Source organism: Hemitrygon akajei, chromosome 11 (assembly GCF_048418815.1).
Source record: "Hemitrygon akajei chromosome 11, sHemAka1.3, whole genome shotgun sequence".
Lineage (NCBI taxonomy): Eukaryota > Metazoa > Chordata > Chondrichthyes > Myliobatiformes > Dasyatidae > Hemitrygon > Hemitrygon akajei.
Genome location: NC_133134.1, coordinates 129,615,492 through 129,640,382, shown reverse-complemented (window position 1 = coordinate 129,640,382; position 24,891 = coordinate 129,615,492). Strand labels below are relative to the sequence as shown.

At 42.2% G+C, this 24,891-nt stretch overlaps 1 long non-coding RNA gene across 1 annotated transcript in view; it reads right to left on the bottom strand.

Annotated features, from left to right (window-relative positions):
• The window catches only part of LOC140735188 (uncharacterized), a 43,920-nt gene extending 19,320 nt beyond the window's left edge, over positions 1-24,600 (bottom strand). The window contains exons 1-3 of the long non-coding RNA XR_012100717.1: positions 24,165-24,600; positions 15,311-15,399; positions 14,025-14,109 (exon numbers count right to left, since the gene is read on the bottom strand). This is a non-coding gene — a long non-coding RNA (uncharacterized lncRNA). The remainder of the gene's footprint in view (positions 1-14,024; positions 14,110-15,310; positions 15,400-24,164) is intronic.
• Positions 24,601-24,891: the final 291 nt, after the last annotated feature.

Here is a 24,891-nt window from a genome sequence, read left to right as displayed (position 1 = left end):
GAACTGAGGAATTAGAAAGGGATAACCACATTAATAGGATTATATTATGAACCTCCCAATAGTTAGCAGGATTTGGAAGAGCAAGCTTGTAGACAGTGAAAGAAGATTAAGGTTGCAATAGTAGGTGATTTTAACTTTCCACATATTGACTGGGTCTTCTTAACAGTAAAAAGACTGGATGAATAGAGTCTGTCAAATATGCTCAGGAAAATTTCCTTAATCAATATATAAAGTTCCCAACTGGATAGAGCACGATGCTGGATCACCAATGGAGAACGAGACAGCCCAGATGACAGAAGTGTGTATAAGGGAACACATTAGATCTAGTGATCACAATTCCATTAGTTTCAAGATAGCCATGAAGAAGGGTAGAACTGGTTCTCGGATTGAGATTTTAGCATGGAGAAAGTCCAATCCTGATGGTATTCAGAAAGGATCTGACAAGTGTGGATTGAGTTAAGTTGTTTTCTGTCAAAGGAATGCTTGGTAAGTGGAAGGCCTTTCAAAAGTGAAATATTGAGAGTACAGATTTTGTATGCTCCTTTTAGAATAAAAAGCAAAACTAACAGGTCTAGGGAATGTAGGTTTTTGAGAGATATTGAGCCTTTATAAAGAAGATAAGGAAGTTCACAGCAGATGTAGGTGCAAGGAACAAATGAGGCACTTGGGGAGTATAAAAATGCAAGAGAGCACTTAAGGGGGAAATCAGGAGGGATAAATGAAGGCATGAAGTTTCACTTGCAGACAAATGGGACTAGATTAGATAGAAATCTTAGTCAGCATGGACCAATTTGGAGTATATACTAGCACTTTCATATACTAGATCAACCAGGAGGAATTTAGGAGAACAATAGCACCTAATGGTGACTCCTTTGCCTGCATCTTCGGAAAAAGCTCCATTTCTATCTTTAATATCTCTATTTTTCGCTTTCAGGGTTCTAATGAAGACCCTGACCTGGAGTTACACGCTGACTTTGGTTCTTTGCGGGAATGGGACCTGCTCTCGGGGTCTCACAACTGGCTGTTATTCGGTATGCCAAGGACGCGGCCTAGAAGACTAGTGCGCCTTCAGGGTTCCGGGATTTCGTGGCTTTGGAGGTGGGCGGACTTGAGGTCAGTGCTGCTGCAGGAAATCGGCGTGTCGTGAGAGTCAGAAGATTGAAAGCAATAAGCTGGCTGCTGGCTGTGTGCTCAGAGACCCAAGTACTGACCCCTGAGGTATACCACGCGTCCCAGGCTTCCAGTCTAAAACACAACCTTCTGGTATCACCCTCTGGTCCCTATCACCAAGCCAATTCTGTACCCAGTTAGCTTGCTCTCTCTCTGGCTATCATGTGACCTAACTTTCCAAAACAGGCTGCCTTGTGGAACATATCAGAGGCTTTACTTTGGACTCTTCTAGTGCACTGCTCTCTTCAACCTTCTTAGCTACTTCTTCAAAAATTATGAGTCAAATTCATAAGCAATGATCTCCTAAACACAAAATCATGCCGACTAATCAAATCACCTCTGTCTTTCCAAATGCTTGTATACCTTATCCCTCAGAATCCCTCTTAGTAACTTAACTACCTCAGGTCTTACTGATCTAGAGTTCCCGGGTCCAGATTTAGATTCAGGTTCAGATTCAGATTTATTTGTCATATGTTTGTCAAAACATACAGTGAGTAAGTTGTACGTATTCACAACCAACCTAAGCATGGCTACAAAGTTCCGCAGAACAATGCAAGCTGCAACAACAGCCAAGTAAGCCCTTTGCCCATCCTTCCTACCCAAGCACTCACACAATAGTGCTCAAACCCCAGAACAGACCACCTCTGGATTCTCAGACACGCAGACTTCAGGCCTCCAACTTTGCACTTCATCCCAGGCCTCACAAATAATGGGCTTGTTTCAATGTTGTTGTTCCAGCTTGTGTTGTTCTGCGGAACATCGAGGCCATCCTCGGGTTCATTGCTAATCATACAACCTATTTCCCTGTATGTTTTGCCAATTACAAGTCTGACCTTCAGTCCTCAACCATACAGTCATCTGATCCTGGTGCCCCGAGCAATCATGACTCCTTTGGTCTTTGACTTTAAGGCTTCTACCTTTGGAGTCGCCATGCTTCAGAATTCAACTTTCAACTTTGCCCTCTAGTCTTTGCTAGGTTTGACATTCAGGCATCAACTTCCAGACTTGCACCAATCTCCAACCCTGATGACCTGGAGTGTCACCAGTCCTTGTGATTCTTGCCCATACCCAGGACTTGCCACCCAATACAGACCAAAAACTTTGGACCAGTCTACAACCTGGGGACTATAGGTCTACTCAGCACTTGCCAACACAACCTCTGGGATCACTAACATTTGAACACAGAGCACTTTGACCTGGTCTTGAAATCCTCCAGATTCTTCACTTACTACCCCTGACCTCCAACTCCCCTTCACCCATGTCCCTAAACCTTAATCTGACCCCTTACTCCTTGCGCTAAACCTTTCCATTGAACCTAAAAAATCTAAGTTGAGGCCATGTCATCAACAGTCATTACAGCTCACGCCATTCTTTGCATCCTTTCTTAAATAAAAGTACACCATTAGCCACCTTCTAGTCATTTTGCTCTTTACAAATTGCTCAAAGTGATGCATATATCTCAGCCAAGGCTCCCACGATTTCTTATTTTATCTTTTCACAATGTTCTTGGATATAACTGATCAGGCCATGGAAATTTGTTTACTTGCATACATAGACTGTGATAACAAATCACTAAGATAATTGAATTTAACCCCTCCATTGAGTCCCAAAGAGGTTGCAGGGAATACAATGTAAACAGATTCTGATCTGACTGGGGAAGGGCATCAACACACTTAGCTGAGCCTATCTCAAAGAACACAAGAGATTCCAATGGATACTAAATTGGAGACAACCTAAAGAACAAGATATATCCTGATCTCTCAGACTTTGAAGGGAGACTGACAAAGCTACCAGACAATACAGACAATGCAGTATACAAAGCAAGTGATTTGGACAGGATGAAATAGATAGGCTGTAAGATTGGATCTATCCTTAGACCCTACTTGCACTCATAAGATGAATTGGCTTTCCTGATCTTCCATAGTGATAAGATAATTATTCCTAAGCAATGACTGAACAACCTTAATTTGTAAGTAAATGCTTGCTTCTACAGAGTAAGCGAAAGTATATAATCAGAAAAATTTGAAAAGGAACTGTAAGCTGAAGTCAGAGACCTCCAGAAGGGTGGGGGGAGGAGAGGGCAGAGAACTATCAAACTCCTGGGCAAAGTTCAGATGAGATCTATTTTAGCTAGTTAGAAAATTCTAGGTAAAATAAATCATTTTGACCATTTTCCTAATATCTAGTGCGTTAACTTCTCAGAGGTGATCATCAATGATCATTTACAAACTCAGTTTACCGGATGTGAATTCCTAATCACAGGTTCCAGATCGTTGCAGACAATTTAGTCAGATTTTAAAGATCTATTAGTTGGATCACAGGACAGCAATACCTCATTTTTCAGAGAGTAATAGAAAGTTAAACAATACTGTGAAGATGACTGAAGATGGACAAGCCATCACAATGATATGAGGTCTATTTGAGGTTCCTAGTCTTCTACAATACCCCATCCCAATGAAGGGCTAACAATTCTATGTAGAGACTTACAAGCAAAAGATGAGAGCATCACATGCACTTTTCACCATTATTTATATGTTAAAATTTTCATTCTATATATTGTATTCTTCATAGCCACTACTCCAATATCAAAGATTTCTCAGCTGATCAATTGATCTACAATGAATGACTTGCCTCTTCACACACTGTACATTATTCAATGAACTGCTTTTTCAACCATGATATTCATGTATCAAAGTAAGTTCCTGTTTAATATTAACATTCAAGATAATGATGATGGAAGAGAACCTTGATAGTAGTAATTCCACTGAAACTCAACAAACATGATTAGACACTATTTATCGGAGCTGGTCATTACTTGCCTCTTCTATGATGTTAGTATTATCTATTACATGTGAGCCTAAGCCTAAATGCTGACAAAAGAGTTATGTCTAAAAATAATTACGCAATAAATGGAAAACCATCCTTGACTTCATGGAGCGAAATTTATTGAGGAATTAGCTGACCTGTGTCTGGATATAATTGAGCTCTCTCTCAGATTTGATTCAAAAGATTTGAAGATTCAAAGTACACTTATTATCAAAGCATGCATTCAGCATCTTGTTGTTATTGAGTGTTGTCGAGTCACCATTGACTCATGGTGACCCTATGCATAGTGTAATTGGCCATAAGATTTTTGTAGAAAGATACAGAAGTAGATTGCCAGGCCTTTCTTCCATGCAAATGCTGCTGCTACCTAGGTTGGGACCCAGCTGGATTTGAACCCAGGACCTTGAACTCCATTGCTGATGCCAATACACAACTGGGCAGTTGTATATACAGTGTACAACCCTGAAATTCGCCTTCCCCACAGACAGTCACAAAACAAAGAAGAACCATTGAACTAACATATTCAAAGAAAAACATCAAACCTCCCTCCCCCATGCACAAAAAATCATCACACAGACGTCAATAAAAAAATGAGTGAAATTACAGAAAATAAAAAGCAAAATCAAAAGGCATATTTCAGTACAGTTCAGCTCAGCATTCATTATCTGCAGATTGTCCCGATTCAAAATTCGAGTCAATAGAATACCTTCTTCCTAAACCCATGGATTTAACCCTATGCTTCCCTGATCCTATGTGCAGACAAACCTTGCCTTGATGTTAACAGTGGTCACTCTCAACTCATTTGGAAATTTCTTCTTCAAAGGGCTTTAAAGCACCCTGGGTCCAAGAGGTTCTGGTAGAGTTTCACTATACTGTCAGGAAAGGTAGGGGAGGCTTGATCTAAACGCAGAGCAACAGAAACAATTTAGTGGTGAGCCATTTCTCTAATAATAAACTGCAAAGTAACAAGCCACAAGGGGCCACAAAACAAGAGAGAATGAATATCTAACACAATAAGGCAACAGGGCGACTGCTTGGGGTCGGCTGGTTTGTATTAGTGAACAAGAATTGTGGATGAGTGCTGGATTTAAATAGGCTGCAGGTGATGAGTTGGAAAGAAGTGGGAAGTGGCTTCTGTTATCTAGGTTGATACTGGGAGGGGGCTGTTTGTGTAGGTCTAACAGGGTCCCTCCCTCCCTACGCCTGGTGATCTGGATAGGTTTGGTGGAACTATTTGATGAGTGATGGAACCAAGATGAAACTGGATAGCATCCATACCCTTCCAGTTGGCCAGTTACTAAACCATGATGTGAATCCATCATCCAGTGAACCAGGTACTCTGGGCCACCTTCCATTTCACTGGTTCCTGAGGTGGGTTGAGAGGTTCATGGACAATGGGCTTGAGACAGGATGCGGGGAAGGTAGGTGTGATCCTGAGGGATGATGGCAGCTGGAGATGGTAAGTGACTGAGTTGATGCAATTAGTAACCTTAAAGGGATCAAGGAACCAGGGTGAGAGCTGCGGGAGACAAGGGGAGATTTCAGGTGGACAACCAGACACAGTCCCCAGGCCAGAGCAGTCTGGCTGGGGCCAATGATAGCTAGCCTGATGACAGGGGGCACGTTTGGCAGCTAGTATGGCCCTCTGTGCCCTCTATCAAGATTTCTGACATTGGCGAACCAGAGCCCTGATGGACGGGACCTCCTCCATTGGCTCATCCGTGGGGTACAACGTGGTTGATAGCCATGAAACACCTCAAAGGTGTCATACCTGTGGCAGAGGAGGTGTGTAGATTGCGTGTCAGTTTGGCCGAGAGCGGATTCTTCTTCCATGTGGAAGGGTTAGAGGCGGTGAAGCATTTCAGTAACTGCTCCACCAGCTGTTTGGTTCTTTCTGACTGTCCATTTGTCTGTGGATGATAGCATGAGGACAAACTCACTGAGTTACAGAGGAGGGAGCAGATGGCTCTCCAGATGAGGGAGATGAATTGTGGGCCCCGCTCCAACAAAATGTCCTATGAGAAACTGTGGAGGCAAACTACATATCGGAGGACTGGGTCCACCATCTTAGTGTCTGATAGAAGTTTGGGGAGAGTAATGAAGTTGGCCACCTTGGGAAACTGGTTCACCATTGTCATGATCATCATTGCCCCATCAGAAGGTGACAAATCCATGATGATGTCGGATTATGGTCATCAGGAGACTGGCAAGGGCCACAGAAACCCCCAGAGCCACTGGTTAGAGGAATTGGACTGGGCACATTGAGGGCAGGCAACAATGAACTGATGCACATCTGCAGCCATCAGAATCAGCTTTGCAGAAAATCCGGGGTCTGTCCTGCACCTGCATGGCCAGAGAGGGGTGAGGATCGAGCCCACTGGAGTGCTTCAGCGTCCACGGCTGCCAGCAAGTACATACAGCTGTCAGGAGTGTCAGCCGGAGCAGGCTCATGCTGTACGGCTTGGCAGATCTGCTTCTCAAAGTCCTAGATGATCTGAGAGAAGATCTGTGAGGATGGAATGAAAAGCTGAGGGTCAATCTCTATTTCAGTTGGATAAAACTGTCATGACAGGATGTCTGCCTTAGTGTTCTTGGAGACTGGGGGGTAGGAGATGGTGAAATTGAATTGCATGAAGAAGAGGACCCGGTGAGTCTGACATGGGTTGAGTTGGTGGGCCTTTTTATGGACGAGGTTCTGGTGCTCGGTCCAGATCAGGAAGGGCTCAGTGTTTCCCATCAGCCAATATCTCCATCTTTGGATGGCCCAATTAATGGCAAGTAGTTCTCCACAACAGTGTTGTGTAGGGTTGAACCTGAATGAGAAGGCGACACAGGGGTGTGTCTTCCCATCAGCTCCTCATTGGGCAGTTGGCCCTGGCACCCATGTTAGATGTGTCCACCTCAACAAGAAAATGTGCAGAGAGCTAAGATAGCGAAGAATGCGGAAAGTAGTGAAGTATCTCGAGCTCCTCAGAAGCATGGTCAGCGGTAGCAGACCAGGTTATCCATCAGGTAAGTGATTTGGTGATGGAAGTGAGAGGAGCAGTGATTTGGCTGTAGTTCCTGATGAAACAGCGCTAAAAGTTAGAGAAGTCCAGGCAGTGCTGTAGCTGTTTGGACCATTAAACGACAGCATGCTCTTTCTCTGGTCCATGGGTCTCCTTTGGGGTGAAAGGCCATAACCCAGAACGAAAATGACTGGGTGTGGAACTGGAATTTCTCTAACTTACGGTACATGCAAGTTTGAGGAAATGCTGAAGGACTGAATGGACATGACCTTGGAAACGATGAGGATGTTGTTGAGGCAGACAAACACATACCTGAGTAGCACGTCTCGAAAGATTTTGTTGATAAAGGCTTTGGAAAATGAGGGGAACCATTGGAAGTCTGAAGGGCATCACCAGGTATTCATAGTGGCCAGTGGGTATTATGAACACCGTTTTCCACTCAGCTCCCTGGCGGATGCTGAGCAAATAGCATACACTCTGTGGTGAAGATTTGGGCCTTGCAAAGTGCTCTGAATGCTCTGTCTGTCAAGGGGAAAGGATAATGGTTATTAATGGTGATTTTGCTGAGTCCACGGTGGTCAATGCAGGGGCGAAGACCCCCATCTTTCTTCTTGGTGAAGAAGAATTCTGCACCAGCCTGAGGACTGGAACAGTTGATTGAAGCTGCGCTGTAGCATTTCGGCAATGCGGTCATTCATTGCTTGGGTCTCAGGAGGGGAGAGAGAGAGAAAATATACTACCTTGGGGAGGGGAGGTGCCTGGGAGGAGGTTAATCGCCGGGTTGTGTGCGCTGTGAGGCAGCAGGGTGCTGGCTCCCTTTTACTGAAGGCAATTCCTGTGGGAGTCTGGTGAGCTCAAGTGCTTCCTCAGTCTGCTCAAATTTACAGGTCAAAGTCAACCGAGGTGGTCAGTCAGGTAGGTCCCCAGCTCAGCAGTGAACCGATCGTCAGGTGAAGAGTGCATCTTGAGTGGAGAGCCAGAACTATCTCCAGATGAGAGGAGTGTTGGGTGAGTCAATAAGGAGGAATGCATGGAGTCATAGTGCCCTCCAATGCCCACATGCACAGAATGTATGTAGGCTCTGACTATCCCTGATCCCAAAGGATGTCCGTCAATGGCAGTAATGCAGATGGGATGAGAAATAAGCTTAGTAGGGAGTCCAAGCTGCACACAGAGTCTGAATTCAGAATCTACCAGAGCTTCCTGTGTGCATAGAGCCATTGCATAAGCAGAGTGAGTCAAGCTATTGTGTTGGAATGAGAGTCAAGTAAGAGCTGACCAGATAGAAAGTCCCTTGTCTCTACCTGGTGGTGCCATTTTCCCAGAGGCAGTGGACATTTGATGCATGGGTGATATGACTGTGTCGGCTCCGCAGTAAGCACCCAAGATGTTTCTCCACCAACACTCATGCTCTTGAGTGGCTCAGGGAGATCTCCCTCACTGCATGGGTTCTGGAAACATTGATGATGAGGGCCCATCAGCCTGAAATGGTCTTCGGAATGAAACTGGGCTTCTGGCTGATGATATGAGGGCTCATGTCCATAGGACACTTGCCAATTTGGAGGGCCAGGATGATGTGGTTTTTGAGGTCAGTGGATAGACAGCGCATCATTCAAGCACTCCAAGAGGACACAGTGGTAATGGGCCAGCAACGCTTCTGCATTCTAGCCACACTACGCCGCGAGGGTCCTGAATTCCATGGTGTAATCCAGTATCGACTGTGAGGCTTGATGCAGGCAAAGTATCCAACTGACTGACTCCCATCCACTTCCTGGATGGTTGAAAACCCAGCATATCTCAGCAGTAAAATCTTCATATTTATTGCAAATGGTGTTTTGTTTTTGTCCCAATTAGTGGTGGCCCAGATTAGAGCTTGCCAAGTCAAGGGAGAGATGAAGAAGGGAATGGAGTATTGTGAACCATTGTGGGCCCCTTATCTTAGAAAGGGTGTGTTGAATCTGGCAAGGGTTCAAAGGAAATTCATGAAAATGTTTCCAAGATTGAATGGCTTGTGATATGAAGAGCATTTGAAGGCTCTGGGCCTCTATTCACTAGAATTCAGAAGAATGAGAGATTAACTCATTGAAACCTATCGAATGGTGAAAGGCCTTGATTGAGTGGATGTGGTGAGAATATTTCCTATGGTGGCAAAGTGTAAGACCAGAGGACACAGTTTCAGAATGGAAGGGCGTCCTTTTAGAATAGAGGTGAGGAGGAATTCCTTTAGCCAGAGAGTGGTGAATTTGTGGAATTCTTTGCCATAGGCAGCTGTGGAGGCCAAGTCGATGTATATTTAAGGTAGAAGTTGATAGATTCTTGATTAGTCAGGGTATGAAGGGATACGTGGAAAAAGCAGGAGATTGGGGCTGAGTGGAAAATTGTATCAGCAAAGTTGAACCGATGGAGCAGCCTTGATGGCCTAATTCTGCTCATATATAGTCTGATGGTCCTATGGAATCTTGGCTCCATCCTTAGAATACAGAGATGGCTACAGCTGGAAAGTGCAGGATGTCAGATGTTGGAAGCTGCAGCGTCAGGCTTGGGATCAGTTGAGGCATTCAGGCACTAGAATCCGGGGCTCCAAGGGAGAGGGTTGACTTGTGCAGGGCTGATGTAATGAGACAGAGTTGACTGAGAGTGGTCTCCTGCTGCTCTGGATTACGTACTTGTGCTGGCGGACAACTTCTTGTAAGCGAGCAATCTCTTCAGGGTCAATCGCTGGTTCCCTCATCTTGTCAGGAAATGTAGAGGAGAATTGGCTCAGATGCAGTGCGATGGAAACAGTTTAGTGGTGATCAGTCACTTTAATAACAAATTGAAAAATAATTCAAGTTCAATTTCAAGCTTAATTGCCATTCACCATATACAGTATGCATACCCACAAATACAGCCAAACGAAACAGTGTTACTCTGGGGCCTAAGTGCCAAACACAGTACCAACAGCCATACACAGCACAAGACACATATAACACATATACGATAGTACTAAAATACAGTCACGCAAAATGTATAGTCCAAATCCCGGAGTCCATGAATGTTGTAGCAGTCTGTAGTCAAACACTTTAGAGGTTGTCTTCTGCCCGAAGAACACTGGAGGGCAGCACTGGCTCCACTAAGGTCATCGCAGCACACTGTTTCCGGTACACCAGTGGAGTGCTTGTCTCCAATAGCTCCCCTGGGTGGCTGCATACAGGCTTGAGGCCCGGTCTTAACCGTGACCAAGGACACGCAGCTCCCCTGCAGTTCACCAATAAACCAAAGAATTGGACTTGAAGCATTCTACACTACCAATGTCCAACTGAGTCTGGTGATCTTAAGAAAAGTGATTAAGGTGATCACTCGCTGTTGGACTTCACACCTCCTTCGCCCACCAACACCTCTCTGTAGCAGGCAGGATCAAAGTCCACACCAAGTCCTGATCCTTCAGTTTCTCTAACAATGAGCAACTCACTGATGGGGTAGATCTGCCATACTTAAAGCCTAGCAGAGTCTTGCGATTGTAAAAATGTGTTTAAAAAGACAATAACACCTTTGGTTGACTGCATAGAAGTTGCTGCATCCGACTATGCCACCCTTACTTTAAGATGACAAGCCATGAGGGGACACACAACAAGAGAGAATGGATACTTAGCATGAGATGGCAACAAAGTAGCTGAAGGCTAGAGGCAACTGGTTGAGACTGGTGACTTCATATGTGTGAATTAGGATTGTGGATGAGATTTCGGTTTAAATAGGCTGCAGGTGATGAATTGGAAACAGGTGGTAGGTGACTCCTGTTAGCAGGGTGGAGACTGGGACGTGCCTGTCTGTGCTGGCCAGACATATAGTAAGCAGGTCACTGGTGTCAACAGTGATTTGACAGCTTAGATGATCATTCAGTTACTTTGATCTCTCAGAAAAGCTAAATTTATGTTCCCGATCTGAGTGATTTTGCTGTTTGTCAAGAAAATGTCAGTGATGTAACTACACTAAAAAAAACTTTAAAGGCAGTTCAGATTTTCAGCATTTGAGTTATTTGTGAACAGGAGCTGTTCACTTGCTCCACATCATGACATGGAGTTAGTCAAATAAACGACGATTGACTTTTGGAATCATGGAGACCTCAGGAATCACATCTGCTACACCAGATTTTTGAAGCTAACTTGATACTTTTAACGTGAAGTACCAAACCAGGTTCTAAATAAAGCATCCATTTTTTGCAGCAGAACTACATAATAATTCATCATAAATTATAACGTGAAGAAATTAACTGGAGAAAGGAAGATCCAGCTGGAAATCAACTGCTACAATTCTCCTCTGAACTGACAATTTAGTGAAGCATTTTCTTACATATAGTAGTTAATGCTTGGTCACTAATGCAAATGGGAAACCAAGAAGTATAGAGGGTTTTGTTGTCATTACTTTTACTGAGAAATTCTGAAACAAGGAAGCGGCCCAACTAGCCATAATATACTGGAAAGCATCTATACATGAAGCAAAAGCAGCATTTTTTTAACTGGTTACTGGCAGTGAGCTATAATTATACAGAAATTTTCAGGATGTCACTTCCTATTATTGCTTTTATTCTCAATAATTAACTCATTGTTCCAGTTTTAATGTGCAAAATACACAATTTTCTTCGAAACACATTTGATTGCTAATGCATTAAGTGTATATTAAACTTCAAGAAATATAAATATCCTCAAATCTATGTGAACAACTTCCAATTTCATCACAGCCAAGAGATCTCAAACAAAGGGTTCTTTTTTTGATAAGTACAAAATATTTAAGCAGAAAACATTTTATGAGGAAATAAATTAGCAAAAGGATGATTTTGTTTCTTTTGGTGTATATTCATTACAATTATAGTATCAGATGACAATTTAAACAGAAAGTTAATTCATTTTAATAAGCGGGATATTGTTTATAAAATATAATATAGTTGATACGAAACACATTTGTATATTCTGTCTTACCATGTTCATTTTAATTCACTAAGTAAGGATCAGATCCTGGCAGGAAATGAGGAAATGTTTCAGAAAATCATCTTGCTGCTGATAATTTGGACTTTAAAGATACAGTATTGGGTGTGTTAAATGTACACTGCATATGGTGCAAGCACCAACTTTGGATCTCACCAATAAAATTATTTTTAAAAATTAGGAAACCTTTGTATTAAGAAATCGTTTCTTCCTCTCTGCACCTTGTGCCACATCGAGTGGCAAACTTAACATTTCTTTAGCATTTGTCTGATTTTTTTTACAAAACCGAGCTGCTAGCTTGATGCTCAACCCAGAATGAACAGAAAGCATGCAGGCCGCCGACAGGATTTAAACCCGGTCTGGACCACTTGACTTGAAGTCCGGTGCAAATGCATCTACATCACTGGCCGGCATATTAAGAAATAGTTAATTATTAATTATGTAAAGGTTTTCTCCTCTTTAAGAGCCTTAAAATCCACTAATTATACAGCTGCAACACCAAAGAGCAAACATTGGAATCAAGAGAACATGTGTAAATGACTGTAATATAATTATGAAAAAATATCCAATTTCCTGCATCAGATCTGCAATTTAGCATCTCAACTGCCCTCCAATCAAAGACTGAATGTAGCCTACAATTGAATTCAAATTAGAAAGCATGATATACTATAACTTTATTGTAGCTGCTGCCTTAGATAGGTTAAATTTGTGAATTCCTGAAAATGAAGTAAAAACTTTCAGCTTGATCTATATTCCATTGCAAGTTGATCTATACTTGGCTATGAAATTATTGTTTCCTCTTCCATCAATCATGAGAATTCTTGACTGTTGTTTATGAAAGAAGTAGAGCATACAACATTCAAAGGGGATGAGCAAAAGAAAACTTTAGATTCAGATTCACTTATTTATCACATGTACATCAAAACTTACAGAGAAATGCATAATTTGTGTTTACAACCAACACAACTTGAGGTTGTGCTGGGGACAGGCCCACAAGTGTTGCCACGCATTCCTGTACCAACAAAACATGCCTTCAATGTATGCAAAACAACGTCAGCAGCAGCAACACCACCAACAGCAGAACAAGTCCCTTTCCTCTCTTCTACTCACCGACCCACGCACACACACCGATGGCCTGTGTGCTGGTGGTGCACAGGCCTCCTGCATACTGGCAGACTTGCAGACATTGGTCCTTTGACTTCCCCAAAGGACCCACAGACCCATGGCTTTGGCCATCGGGCCTCGACTTCCAGATTTCTAATCGACCTACAGGCTCTCAGCCTCCTTCCTTCATGGAACTCCAATTTCAGAACCTGCCGACCCGGAGGCACTCACTGACACTAGCCCTCATTCTTATCCATAGCCCTCACTCGCCCGACATCCATACATGTCCTTCATCACATGACCACATCACTGGCCTTCGAGCAAGGAGTGTAGAGCACAGACCTGAGATCTAGATTCCATCCTGACCTTTAACTCCCCAACATCCTTGTCACTGAACCCTAACCTGAACCCTAACTCTCCACACTATGCCGCAAACCACCTCTATGAACCTAAAAGAAAACTAAGTTTGAGCTACGATCTTGACCGCAGCTTAATGCTATTTTGATCAGGTTACTTAAACAGCACCAGTTCATATTGTTCCCCTTTTTTTCGTAAATTTGTATCTATCTGTATAATGTAAGGCTCCCTGTATTGGAATGAACATGGTTGGAATGTTAATTGTTTCCAATGCAACATTTCTGATGAATTATTAGAAAACAGAAACCTTAATTCTATTCCCTTCTCTTCTCTCTACAGAGAAGTTCTCTCTGCAGCCATACTGCCTGAAGTTAATGCATTAACACAAAAGTTGAGAAATTCCAATTCGATGTCAGATCAGACCTAGAAATTGTTTTAACATAATGTTAACATAATTCCACCGAGGAAGGTCCCAAGCCCGACTGCAAAAAGAAGAGGGTTGGGCATGGGGCTAGCAACTCCATCCCGTAAAAACCAAGTGTTACACAAAAGACAACAAAGCTCTGTGAGAGGAAGGATCTTCAGAGATGGACTATACCTGGGGACAATTTGAGAGACAGGCCTAGGATAGAGGATTCTGATGATATGCTGTCAGCGGCCTTTGCTCCAGTAGAGGTGATAGGCTAAGAAGAAGAAGACAACATTAGAATACTCATAATTTACATTAATTTTTTTTGGCGGCAATCTATGTAGTACCTATCTACATTTAACAAATACAGAGTAAGGTAAAGCTCACAGACCAAAAGTACCTTATAAGATTACTAGATGGTCTGGTAGCACAAAATACCTTTTTGTTTTTAGGTGATTCCACCTACCCCTATGAAAGCTCTGCAAAGCAATTCAAAATATTTTTGCTTCTTTGGTCTATTGACAAATGAATTTAAATTGATTGTGATTGGTGACTAACATGCTATTGATTTTGCTATGTATAAACATCTCAATCTGTGAAAAAACATATTCATAGTTTATACTTCTACAAGTGAATGGTTTAGATGAATTGATTCATCTACTTAGGTGTCATAGTTAGGTGCTGGAAATTTTATATAATGTCTACAGACAATAAATCGATCTACTGTTTGTTCAAGTAAGCTGCAACATAGTATTTCAAAATTCATTCTCACACTTGTTTGAATTAATTCAAAAACTAACCTTAACGCTTGAAACAAATGGAGTATCTGGAGGAACCGGAATGGTCCAATCAACTGGTTTATCTCACAGTATCTTTCACAGTACAGAAACTAGAATGAACTGGATAGGGAAGGATTCAGTCAAGAAGGCAGAAAGGTAGCAAAGACAAGGAGATTTTTATTGCTCAATCCTAATTATCTCAATTTAAAACTAACTGGCTTGCAACTTGGCGGGATTTGAACTCTCAAACATTTGAGTTGCAGCTTGGTGTGTTAACCACTATAACATCGCAAAACACCATAATTATTCAGCTAAGTAACATTGTGTAATGATTCACAGTGAGATGATTTAGACAACTACGTTACAGCCTGCTTTTCAAATTTGCACGTGGGAGATTTACCAGAACATCTCCTGAATCTGGCAGATAACCCCTACATACTTTAGATGAGGGATTTAAATTCTAAGACAATTGCACATTTTTATCAAAACACCTCTTGCATCATTTTCCTGTGCTTCTGCCTGATGGACACACAGAGGATAAAAAAAAATGTCACCATAGGAAGTGAGCGTTAGAACTTGTGGCTAGCCCCATTAGATTACAGAATCTGTAAATAGGCTGCTTTCAACCGCTTCAAGATTGCAGCAAGGTAAGCTTGAAATTCATTTAAGCCAACAAAGTCCAAATAAAATGGTTACCGTTTCTGATGTGCCGCACTGGAATGTTCTTATTGACTAAATCACATCCGACCATTCACTTCTAGAGTGGTTTCCTCCACAATGGAAGACTGGACATGAGAGAGAGATAGATATTTTATTGATCCCAAAGGAAATTACAGTGTCACAATAGCATTACAAGTGCATAAATATATAAATATACAAACATTAGAAGAGAAGTAAGAAAAATAAAGTTACCTCAAACAGTCTAACAGGAGCTGGGGTGGGGGGGGGGGGGGGTCATCACTTCCCTGGCTATAGGTTACGAGGGTAAGAATGACCTCACATAGTGCTCTTTGGAGCAGCGCCATTATCTTTGTCTATTACTAAAAGCGCTCCTCTGTTCAGCTAAGGTGAAATGCAGAGGGTGAGAAACATTTTCAGATTTGCCTGGATTTCCAGAGGGTCCTTCATTCTACCACAGCCTTCAGTGTGTCCAGTTTGACTCCTATAACAGAGCCAGCCTTGCTAATCAGTTTATTGAGCCTGTTGACATCACCCGTGTTGATGCCATTGCCCCAGCACACCGCCACATAGAAGATTGTACTGGCAACACTAGACTGGTAGAACATGTGAAAGAGAGGCCTGCATCCTCCAAAAGACCCCAGTCTCCTCAAGAGGTACTCTGGCCCTTCTTGTACACAGCCTCCACGTTGATGCTCGATTGAAGTCTGTAATCTAGGTGCACCCCCAGGTACTCATAGATCCTCACCACATCCACATCCTCACCATCAATAGCAAAAAGGAGCAGTGCAGGCTTAGTCTTCCTAAACTCCATCACCATCTCCATCGTCTTACTGATGGTGAGCTGTGGATGATTCAGCTTGCATCATTTGACAAAGTCCTCCACCAGGGCCCTGCATTCATCCTCCCTTTATACACCCAACTATTGCTGAGTCATCAGAGAATTTATTCAGTATTCAGACATGACTCAGTATTGTCTCTAAGGTCTGAGGTATCCAGGGTAAACAGGAAGGCCAATAACGTTCACTGTGGGACCCCAGTGCTGCTTATAGCCATGACTGACACACAAACTGTGGCCTGCCAGCCAGGTAGTCCATTATCCAGGATACAATGGAAATGCCAATCTGCATTGAATGGAGCTTCTCCCTCAGCAGTGAGGGCTGTATGGTATTGAAGGCACTTGAGAAATCAAAAAAAACCATGATCCTCACAGGGCTGCACTGCTTATCCAAATGGGCATAGGCTCTGTTCACCATCATTGACTCCAATGTGCTCCTGGTAGGCAAACTGCAGGGGATCAAGGGCTGTTCGAACCAGGGGTTGGAGGTGAGCCAAGACCAGCTTCTCTAGGGTCTTCATGACGTGTGAGGTCAGGGCCACTGGACAGTAGCTACTCAAGACTTTCGGTTGGCCCTTCTTGGGTACTGGGACCACACTGTCAAGACCCTGTAGGCTGAGACTCCAGTTGAAAGTGCACTGGAGAACTCCACACAGCTGCTCAGCACACTCCTTCAGGACGTTGGGGTTGACACTATCCGGTCCCAATGCTTTGCCGTGTCTGAGTTTCCCCAGAGCCCTACTCACCTGCTCAGTAGTGAACCAAGCGAAGCCAGTATGAAAATTCATGTAGGTTTCACGCTATTGAAACTCCAGCAGGCTACACATCCCTGGTCAAAAGAAGCCATGTACCAGAAAACTAATCTGACTGGTTGATCGACAGAGGCAGGTTCAGCAAGTAAAGGGATTTCTGAAATGTCCGTGGAAAAGGCTTCTCAGTGTTTCCTGAAGCACATCTCCAAACGTAAAAAGACAGAACATAAAACAAAGGTTCAAAGGTTTACTTATTATCAGAGTATACACATCTGAAAAGTCTTCTTCTCTGGGTAGCCATAAAACCAGAAAGAAAAGAAAGGTAGCACAATCATCCACCCCTAAATCCCCCCTCCCCACATAAAATAATGACCAAAAACTGAACAGGCAGATTGACCCCCAAATCCCTCCTCCTGCACAAACAAAGTGAACTAAAACAGAACAGGTACATCAACTCCCAAATCACTCTTCCCGCACAAAAAAAAGAACAAAATGAAACAAACACATTAACTCTCAAATCCCCCCCCATGCAAAAAAACAAAAAATTTGGGGGGAAGAAACACATAATATAAAAAACTCTGGAAAAGAAAGTCTATTGTCCAAGTCCACAAAGCACAGAAAACCTGGGCAACACTCTTCAGACACAACAGTAGGTTCTCCCCTCTCTGGTACAGAGCAATCAAAAGATAGGCAGCTGGCACTCACCCTTCGTACTCGCCTCAATGCTTCAATCTCCCTCGTCGCTTTAATCAGCAACAATTAAATTTTTAATGGGCAAAATGGAGAGAAACTTTGGCTTGCACCTGTCCCACAGCCTGCCCACCATGAGATTCACGTACACTGCATTTGCATTCCAGAATCCTATTGAAGAATGCAGCATGCCAGAGCACCTAAACGATCTCCAAACTCAGAATCAGAATGAGAATCAGGTTTTCTGTATTCGCTGTGATGTTTCAATCACCCTTATTGCTTTAATCAGTGAAATGGAATCGAATATCAGCTCACACCCTGTCCCACTGCCTGCACACCATGAGGTTAATGTACACTGCCTCTGCATCCCGGAATCTCTTGGAGGCTGCAGAGTGCTGGAACACCCAAACGATCTCCAAACAGACTCCAACAGTTACAGAGTCACATCCCAGATGAAAAACAAATGTAAGAGACATAAAAGAAGTGAAACATATGGTTTTACGATCTATCCAGAAGATGTCGACTGAAGGAGCATTATACGCAGGTGCCATCTTAATGGAAGGGCCCATTTTCACTGGAAAGGCCAACCTTATATTTATATGTACTCCCATGTTTGAGCTTACTGAGCCTAGGAAGGAATGTGCTGATTAGTATGAATGAAGTTTGCTAGCTTTTTAAGACAATACCTCCTACACTCAGTGAGCAAGATTATAGAGTTGATGTGGAGCAAGTGTTGTGGGAACCAAATCTAGATCCAGATCTAAAAACAATGAAATTGTAGTTTCATTATCAGAAGTGTATGCCAGAGATTTAAATAACTGAAATTAAAGTTTGCAGCTGCAGTGGTGAGATTTCAATTCATATCTTTAGATCATTTATCAGGTAACATAACTGGTGTCGTAATACCACTCATTCATGAACATTTATGAATGATGATAACACACTGAGGAGGTACAGTTTAAGTAGATTTTATTCTTAAATATTGGTTGAATAGCATTGGAGTGACTTTTAACAGAATCATCTATTTGACCTTGCAGTTTGTTACGACTACAAAAAAACCTTACAGATTATTGTGCAAGAAAATTCCAGTGTTCATTAAGGGGGTTCTATCTTTTATTAAATTTGAAGCATCTCCGATTTTTAAAAAAAGTTAACTGGCTTATTATTTCAAGTTCCAATGGCTTTAATGAAATGGAAATCAAGAGGGAATATAATAGTTGTCTCAGGTTATATTACCTATTCATCCTTACAGCCAAAAGATGTATTTCTCCCCTATCAAATGAAAGTCTATAAAATAAGCAATGAATTGCATAAGTTTAGCTTTACTGACAATTTTTTTCTGTAGATTATAACTGACTGGCAGCTACACATTTTGCCTTATAGGGCAGAGTATGCATGCCTTCGTTACTATGATAGCTATACTCTATAAATCTGAATTGTTTACTCTGACTGAACATAACACTACTTTTGAAATAGTTAGCACTTTTCTTATAATTAGCATTAATATTCTATGTTGCCCTTAAATAAGCCTGAAAGAAGGACCTATCAGTTGTATAACTGTACTTTCTAGAGAGCAACCAAATATGGCACATTTTTAAAACAATAGCCATAGTAATTTTAAGGACTAATTCAAGATATGTAAATTAGGAAGGCCACGATTAGCCAACATGTTATTATTTTGAAACCATGATTTCAAAGGTAATATTTGCACAACCTTGTTACAAGTTGTGCTTAGTTAATGATTTGTCCTTGTAATCTTATGTAACTGAGAATATTCAGAGACATCAGTTTTTCCTAGTTTTCTTTAATATTTTGTAATTATATGTGTATATTTTTGTTTAATTGCATAATCTGTATGTGTCCCCATCCTCCCTCTCTCATGACTTAAGTCAGACAGCTGCCTCTTCAATAGTACAGATATGACCTGGAATCACTTACATGGCAAGATCTCATTCATTGTTTGACATAGATCATGGTCATTGCCTCATCAAATAAGGAATATAACACGTTGCACACTTTCCTCACACAACTCCTCATACTAGAGTTTGAAACAGACTTATTGTGTGTCGTGTAGCCCTTTAGTCATTACCCACTACCATGACTGATTGTACAAACCATGTTATCTTTTCCATGTAATCAGTCACTGGAATATCATTTACTGCAGTCTCAGAATTTGTGGCTACCCTCCGTATCACTATTGCATCAAAGCCACTTATCCATAGACCAATGTTTTTTGGTTACAAAACCATGTTTCTCACTTTTAAAACAATATCCCCAGCATCAATATTTTGTTTCCTCTAAAGGGCTCAGCAGATGAACATGATGTGTCACTCAGCTTTCTATTCACGTGATGCCGTCCTAATGTTCACAAGACCGCAAAAGAATTATTCATCAAACTGTTTGTACTTCAGATCTAACCACCACACCCTTCAATCATCTAGAACTATCTCTAGACCCCATACAATTAATTAACTTGTAAACAGCTACTTTATTTCCATCGAACTGTTTTTAAAAATATTCCTTTCTATCTCACTTTGATGTAAAATTCATTTGCATCCTTGCATAATCTGCTGCTGTCCTCTGCTGGCAATTAGTCTTCAGCAGTAGGATTAGACTGCTTTAAGATCTCATACAAAGCATTAAATTAGCAGAGAAAAAGGCTGTGAGATAACTTCTGCACCCCCAAATCTACATGCAAGGGCCAATGTTCATTCCAATGTGTTTTGACAATCAGAGGAGGGTTTTTTTTTTAAATATCCTGCTGCTAATTTACACATAGATGGGACTTTTATTAACGGATCAAAATCAGGCCCTCATTTAAAACTTTAGTTTCATTTTCATGCAAAATAACACCACAAATGTCAAAAGGGGCACTAACCGATGCCATCAAACTGTCTTAGCTCCGTAACAGATAGCATTAACAGCATATGAATGCAACCCACCTGCAAATAGTCAGATCTCCCGGAAATTCTAGGAAATCTTACAAGGATATTTTGTGGTTCAAACTATGATTTGGTCCCATGGTATTGTATCCATTATTCTGTTAGCACAAGGATATGAATTATCAATACATAAGTCCATAAGACATAGAAGGAGAATTAGGCCATTTGGCCCACTGAGTTTGCTCCAGCATTCCATTATGGCTGATTTATTATCCCTCTCAACCCAATTCTCCTGCCTTCTGCCCGTAACCATTTACACCCTTACTACTCAAGAACCTATCAACCTCTGCTTTAAATATACTCAATTACTTGGCTTCAACAGCCATCTGTGTTAATGACTTCCACAGATTCATCACCCTCTGGCTACAGAAATACCTCCTCGTCTCTGTTCTAATGGGACATCCTCAGCATTGGTCTACAGACAGACCTTCCCAGCAGTAGGAAGAACTGGAACAACAGGAACAACAAAATCACATAAGAGAGCTCCAAGTGTTACCATGAGGCTCCGCTGAAGAGATCAGAAAGACAGGGAAAATTATTCTGGTCAGTGGTTCTGCTGGCCTACTTCAACATTAAGTGAAGAATAAAGCAAGAGCTGTTTGTTCCTCTCATGAGCATTACAACTGGAGCTGCAACACACTAGCAGAACAAGAATACTTTTACTGCGGCAGCTGGGGACACCGTTGGCTTCAATTTCTGCATTACAATGAAATTTCAGGCTGATTATGAAACATCAAGTTGCAGTACCCTTCCCAAACACAGGTGGCAGGGCACCACTTTATCAAACTGAAGTACACGCCTGGAATGGATTACTTGTAGTAGCAGTGGAATGAGCTGTTTCGTAGAGTTCAAGCACTTTTAGATAGGCATATGAATATAAAGGGAATGGAGCGATATGGATCTTAAAGAGAGGAGCATCAAGATCAACAAAATATCGTGTCAGTGTTGTTACTGTTCTCTGTACTATGAACTTCTTATTACTCCTACGAGTCAGCAAGGAGGAGTTATGATATTTAGTCATCGTGTACATATGGCCATCAGCTTTCAGCAAGGCTAGTTTCTCCAGGAAATACATTAGGTTTCAGTTCCTTAATGTCCAGCTGCTCTTTAGCCACTGGCAACTGCGACATTTAAGCAGATGATCTTTCTCAGCAGACCTCATGATGTCTGCAAACTGTAGCAATCCAGTGATTATTCCTTCTTTGTCAAGAATCCATTGATCCCAGGCTGGCTGCAAAGAAATTGAATAACCTTACAGACGTGACTGATTGCCACAGTTCAAAATCCAAACCAGTCTAGTCCGGAGCAAAACAATAGCTCATTGTTTGAATCAGAAATGTGATGTTCTGTCTTCTCCATACTATTGTCCGCTAAAGAGGACAACTACTGTAGGATTCAGGTGGGTGCATGGAGGAAATTGTTAATCCAGTATGTGTAGAAGTATCCAAAAGGGATAGAACATCTATCTGCAACTGGACAGAGAGCAAGAACATGTTGCCCTTTCAGTTACTGCATTTCTCCTGCCCTCATTGCCATCTCAAGCCTAATATCAGTGCACATTTTCCAGATTAACCGAACCCTTCTTCAACGAAAAGACGAGCATCTACTGGACAATAATTCATTTACATTTCACAGCTTTAACAGAATCATAATTTTAAAAATTCATCAAATATAATGGAGTTGCTGTCTAATTCTTTTAAAATGGTGAAATAAATTCAGATGATATTCCATAGTATTGATTTATTAGTAGCAGAGAATGAGCATTTACTACAACCACTACCACAACTATCTCCCCAAACACATTTTGCTTCAGATCAGTGAGGGTGTGTAAAAAGAAGCAAGGGTCGCTGTCAAGCTCGAGGTCAAGTTATGGCCTGAGTAGCTGCATAATAGAACATTCTGAAATTGTCAGGTGGTTTCCAGGAATGGTGACTGAAATATTAACTGCTGCTGGAAGATGAATTCATTGAAAGGTGCACTTTGGTCTGCCCAGTACTTGTTGGTCTGCAGTGTTAGGAGATGTCCACAAATAAATACTGCTAACTGACACTTTCTAGGGGACAGGGGTGCATACTGAGAAGTGCATATAGGTTAGGTGCATGACTGTAAAAGCTTTGAGGGGGAGGACCACAGTCTAGGTTGAATCATTTCACTAACTTCTATCAGTTCTCCTCTCAGCTTATGATGACCCAGAGAAAATAAAACAGGTTTGTCCAACCTATCCTTATTGTTCATATCCTCTCATCCAGGAAGCATCTTGGTAAACTTTTACTGCACACTTTCCAAGGCCTCTACATACTTCCTGTAACGCGGTGACCAGATAAGCACAAAAAAAACTCCAAGCACAGCTTTTTATGCAACTGCATCATGATTTAGAGTCATAGGGCACTAAGCTACAGATACAGGCCCTTTGGCCCATCTAGTCCATGCCAAACTATTACTCTGCCAAGTCCCAAAGATTTCGACCATTGCCTTCCATACCTTTCCTGTTCATGTACTTATCCACACTTCTCTTAACTGATGAAATCCAACCTGTATCCACCACACTCATCCCCCTCTGAGTGAAGAAGATCCTCCTCATGTTCCCTTTAAATATTTTACCTTTCACCCTTAACCCATGACTTCTAGTTCTAGTTTCACCAGCTTCAGTGGGAAAAGCCTGCTTGCACTTGCCCCATCTACTGTTTAGCGCTCATAATTTTGTGCACTTTTATCAAAACTCCCCGTATTCTCTTACATTCCCTACAGGGAATAAAGTCCTAACCTATTCAACCTTTCCCTATAATTCAGGTCGTCAAGTCCCGGCAACATCACTGTAAGTTTTCTCTGCACTCTTTCATTCATTTTGATATCTTTCCTGTACATAGGTGACCAGAACTGCACATGATACTCCAAATTAGGCTTCACCAAGAGGTATGTACACAACTTCAATACAGCATCCCAAATGCCGTACTCAATACTTTGATTTACGAAGGCCAATTTCTCAAAACCTCTCTTACAAATTATCTACCTGTGATGCCGTTGTCTGTGATTTCCTGACTCTTATAATCTGATCCCCTAGGGTTGAAGGCAAGCATGTCAAATGCCTTCTTTACCACTCTCTCTACTTTCAGGGTGGAAAGGACTTCAACTCCCTCTGTACTTCAATGCTGTTAGTCTTTCTGCCATTGACTGTATACCTTCCCCTTAAATCTGATATCCCAAAGTGCAACATCTCACACTTGCCAGGATGAACAGATGACCTTGCAGAAGGAGGGCAAGTAATGGGCAATGTGGCATGTAAGCAGCAGGACAGAAATACATGAGGTTTTATATGTTGCCTCTTCGTGCAGAAAAAAAATTAGGTTAAAATGAACCCCTGCCCCAATCACCTGCAAAATCAAATCAAATGATTCAAATGGCTCAATTTAATATCAGAGAATGAACCTGAAATTCTTACTCTTCACAGACACCCTCCCCCAACGCACAAGCAACAGCAGAAGCTTCAACCTCCCTCCCCCAAGTTGCACCAGCGAAAGCTCCATCCAACCCCCTTCCCCATCGACCATACAAGCAACAGCAGAAGCCCCAAAGAGTCCCTGATCCAGAGCTCACCAGAAACTACAGTCCAGAACTCAGCACTTTGATATCTCAGACAGGCTCATTCTTACCAGTGAGGGAGAGAGAGATCGCTCCTTGCAACAGTGAGAGTGGAAGACTGGCAGCTCGCCGTTCCAATGTTACAATCTTCTGCATCGCTTCTCCGAGCCCCACAACTCAACAACTGACAAGGCTCTCGGTCACCATCAAAAGAGAGGGAGGGAGACAGAGAGAGAGGGGGATCGCTCGAGTTCAGGAGCCTTCTTCCGACAGCAGCACACACTGCCTGCTGTCCCAATGTTTCAGTCTCCCATGACACTTGGGCTGGCAATATCGGTGAGGGATCAGATTGTCTATGGGGCCACACCCCTAAGGTGCATGTCTTCCGGGCTGCTATTGGCGCTATTGAAATGCCAGGCCACGCAGCCAGTGCGAATACCCACTGCTTGCAGAGAACTATAATTTGAGCTGTAGCTGTAGATCACAGACTCCAACAGAACCCCTGCCACCTTGAAAAAAAGACATGAGAAAGGAAGAATAAGCTGTTGTGTGGATAAACAGGAAGAAGTCGCATGTGTCTATAAAAGCCTCTGGCGCCACTTTTTCTAACTCATCCCACAAAAAAATTTGTTTCATATGTTGCTTCCCCTTGATAACTTTCATCACTTTCACAACACAGCCATCCAAGGCTGCCCTTTCTCTGTTTCTGGGGGCTGCCCTTGTCTGAAAATCAGTTTGCTTTTCTGGCAAGTTCTCTGCTAAAACAGTATATCACTGCCCCACGGATTAACTGGTTAC